This window comes from Etheostoma spectabile, chromosome 18 (genome assembly GCF_008692095.1).
Source record: "Etheostoma spectabile isolate EspeVRDwgs_2016 chromosome 18, UIUC_Espe_1.0, whole genome shotgun sequence".
NCBI lineage: Eukaryota > Metazoa > Chordata > Actinopteri > Perciformes > Percidae > Etheostoma > Etheostoma spectabile.
This window is the reverse complement of record NC_045750.1, coordinates 10,051,018-10,054,913: the sequence shown is the minus strand read 5'-3', so window position 1 is coordinate 10,054,913 and position 3,896 is coordinate 10,051,018. Positions and strand designations below refer to the sequence as shown.

Genomic DNA, 3,896 nt, shown 5'->3' with positions numbered 1-3,896 from the left:
TCTGACCATAACCCACTGCCCCCCCGCCCCCCCCACTCAGGGAAGGACATCACAGCGGCCCAAATGGGTTGGCCAATTCAGACCCAGAACCAACACTCGCACCCCCATGCCCCTCCCCAGAATTCGCCATCCTCCTTGTTTCTTTCTACTTCTTTTTCTCCTCTGCTCTTTCTCCCTTTCTTTGTCTGTTGCTTTTTGTCCCTTTTTTAAGTTAGTATATAGGACCAGACGGGAGGCAGCATGTGGCAAAGAGCTGTCCTTGTTGTCGTTTGATGATGTCATCAGTGTCGTCGTTCCTCAGCGGACGTTCTTTCTCTGAAGAGGAAAAAAAAAAGCCAGCAGTTTCTTCATTTTTGTTTTGTTCTCTATTTGTCTCTCAATCTTTCTCCTGTTTTTTGTAAATGATAACAAAAAAGACCTGCCTTTAAATGTTCAGGACGTTTTCAGTCACACTTGAACAGGTTTTTAAAGACCTCATTAGGTGAGCTAGTTTTACCCTTTTTGCCCTTTGAAACTGCAGATTTTTTGGAGAATTTGTAATCCCGTCTTGATTAAAGATTGAGTGGAATTCTAGATGTGATGAATTTTGTCATATCTTTTCATTTTTTCCCTTTTACATGAGTGTACTCTTAGTTGTTCAGATATTTGGGACCATTAAAATGATCTTTGCTGTAAGATGTCCTACTACCCTTTGTCCTAACAACTCAAGTGTTTCCTTGCTGAATTGTGCTATTATTGGTCAGTCTGGGTTTCCTTGGCACCATAAGAGTGTGACCCTGTAATTGTAGCACAGAAGGTGCTGTTGGGTTCAACAGGCCACTATATTTCACACTATAAAGGTTAAAGACCTACTTCCCGGGGAAACCTGTAGCTCACCTGGTACAGCGTGCAACGGGTCGGGTATGAATCTGACCCGTCCCCCCCTTTCCTGTCTATCTGTACTTTTTAATAAAAATAATCTAAAACAAAAAGACTTACAAGCACACCCTGAAACTGTAAAAATAAATACATTTTAGTGTACATTTTAATAATCGGAATAATTCTATTTACTCCCTAGATTGATTTTTGTGAAATAATTTATACTGCTAATTGATCCCCAATGGGGAAATTACAATGTACACTCTGTTTTGTTTGTAAACAAAACACACAGGCCTGAAATACACACACATGCTCATGAATAGGTCAATAAGGCAATCCTTTCTACACTGCTCAGAGTGAGTGGGCTGTCAGCTGGACCAGCACCCTGAGTAGTTGGGTTACGGTGTCTTGCTCAAGAGCACCTGGCAATGCTCAGGATGTGAAGTGACATCTCTCCAGCTATCAATGCACACTCCATACAGGGACTTGAACCAGCAACCCTCTGGTTCCCAGACCCAACAGACTGAGCTACTGAGCCTCATTTGGGATGGCCCAAATGAGGATTTGATGGCATGAAACCATGTGGACAACAAAATATATGGTCATGTTTTCTTGTACAAGGATAAACATGACATGTATTCCACTCCTATCTTAGAGTTCTTCCAGGAATCAAAGCAAATGCCTAATATTGTGAAAATCAGATCTACTTTTAACTAATTTTCCTCATTTAATGGGCGTACCTCAGTTGCTGATCTCTATTATCCACCAGGTGGCACCCTTAGTCCATAAAAGAATGATGTGTGTCTGTCCCCATAAATTATGTCATCTGTACTTTGTAATTTTTTTTTACAGTAAATATGTTTGATAAGGTGGTCATTTTAGCACAGCCTAGGTTAACACTCAATACAATATTTTGTGAGAATTCCATGCACCAATTGTGAATAGCTGTGGTTTGGTGCTGTCCTTACAGTGCTATTCTATAGCAATCCTTTCTACACTGCTTTAGAAAAGACAGACGGGTATCTGTTGATCAGTGGGTCATTTTAAGTGGTAGACTGATCACTGTCATAAGATTAATGATGACAGCATCGCTATAAACTCCGAATATTTAATCATACTTTACTGACTAACTTTACATCCTGGAGGATAAACAAGACTGTTGAAGTGAAGGACTACAACGGTGCTCTTTATTTAGATGATTTTCTGACAGTTTAATACATGTGAGTATGATTCATTTTACCATCATGTTTAACTGACAAACATTGTTTTGGTCATAATTACTGTTATTCAGTTTGAGAAAAGGTAGTGAGTTGACATGCTCTCAGTATTATAACTGAGGCCACAGCGCTCTGGTAGACCTAGAAGTGTTATTTTTTTCTTTTCTTCAATGAGTGAAAATAGTTTATGAAAAATGTCAGCCCCTCCCAACTTATGTGGTCACCTTAGTGGGAGTTAGAGTATGACTCAAAGACAAACAGCATCCAGGCCACCAAGGAGTCGCTGTGTTGTCCCTTCAAGTGCATTGTGGCCTTCAAACATTGTTTATTAATTAAATAAGCCAACAGAAGAGGCTCACTCGGTGCTCAGCATGCAGCAGCCGTCACACAAGACAACGCCTATTAAGACTCCTATTCACATGAAAGCCATCAACAGACAACGGCAGCTTTTCAGGAGTGGCCCTCCCTGCCAGCCTCCGTTTGCTCCTCAGCAGGAATGTGGCAGAGTCTGTGTGTGTGTGTGTGTGTGTGTGTGTGTGCGTGTGTGTGATCTCCCTCTTTAACCACTGGAGAGGCCAGCCTGCTCCTGGTGCCAGTCACTACTCCACCAGAATGCCGGCTCCACTTCCAGTGCCAAGGCGCTCACCCGGCTCTGCCAGACTGAAGAGTCCCCATCAGTGACACTGCTGTCCAGCTTCCTGCTGGGCCAATGAAAAGCCTCTTTGACAGCTCTCTCGATTGGCTCGGCTCCCTAAGCATCCAGGCTGCCACTTATCAACTGTCTGGATTGATCACATCAGTAAATATGCAAATACTTGTGCAGCGGCAGATATGATGATGCACAGCAAACAATTATTGTACTGTGTTGGGGAAGTTGTATGCATATTTTCAGGATACATAACCATAATTGCATATTGCAAGAAAGGGTGAAACTAGGAATTACCCTACACTTTGAGTTAACTCAACCATACCTTCGAACATTTCCTAGACACTACCCTGACATGACAACATTGAGTTGTTTTCGGCAGTAGTTTGGGATTCCAGGAAGGAAAATCTATTTTTATGTCGCATAAGATATACTAAACTGTATGATATTGTAAAATCAATAACTTGATTGTTCTTTGTTTTATCCCATTTTGTTTCAAATAACATTTACACTTGGGCTTTACAGTTCATTCTTGACATCAGGAAAAGCATTTACAAAAACAATCAACTCTACTTAGACGACTTACTCGCTTGTTCTGGAGCTTTTGGCCCTTTTTACGATAACCAAGCAAACTTAAATATGCTCATGTGGACGTTGTGATATAGTCAAATGCTCGAGATTAGAATTTACTATTTTTTTATTTTATTTTTACATTTTTTTCAGTCAACCTGAAGACCACCAAAGGCATTTTAGTTCAGATGCTTTCAGGTCCCTTCTTTAGTTTGAGGCTTTGGATAATCACTACAAACTGCTATCACACAGACATTCCCCAAACTGGACATATATTTGATGTTGTGCGGCGGAATGTAACTGAGTACTTCCCATGTTAGGTTATGCAAAACCTCTACACAACGATAATTCACAGTGAAATGTACTTTCTACTGCACTGTATTCATTGGACAGCTTTAGTATTTATTTGACAGCTTTAGTAAAACAAAAAGGTAAAAATAATAAATAAATTATAAAGTAGAAGAAATAGTTTATTTTAAACAAGTGGTTCCCAAACACTTTGGCTTGTAGCAGGTTACAAAAGCAGATGTCCATGAGTTGTTAACAATTCCTCCAAAAATAGATTTTTCCTCTGAACGTCTAACATTGTTTTATTCAAATAAGTG

The 3,896-nt window shown here is 40.2% G+C and overlaps 1 protein-coding gene across 9 annotated transcripts in view; it reads left to right on the top strand.

The window, feature by feature from the left end:
* Nucleotides 1-675, top strand: part of smek1 (SMEK homolog 1, suppressor of mek1 (Dictyostelium)) — a 16,227-nt gene extending 15,552 nt beyond the window's left edge. For all 9 annotated transcript variants that reach the window (XM_032542715.1, XM_032542720.1, XM_032542717.1 and 6 more), the window contains one exon: nt 1-675. This exon is cut by the window's left edge and continues 502 nt beyond it. The gene's annotated coding sequence lies outside the window, so the exon portion shown is untranslated.
* Nucleotides 676-3,896: the final 3,221 nt, after the last annotated feature.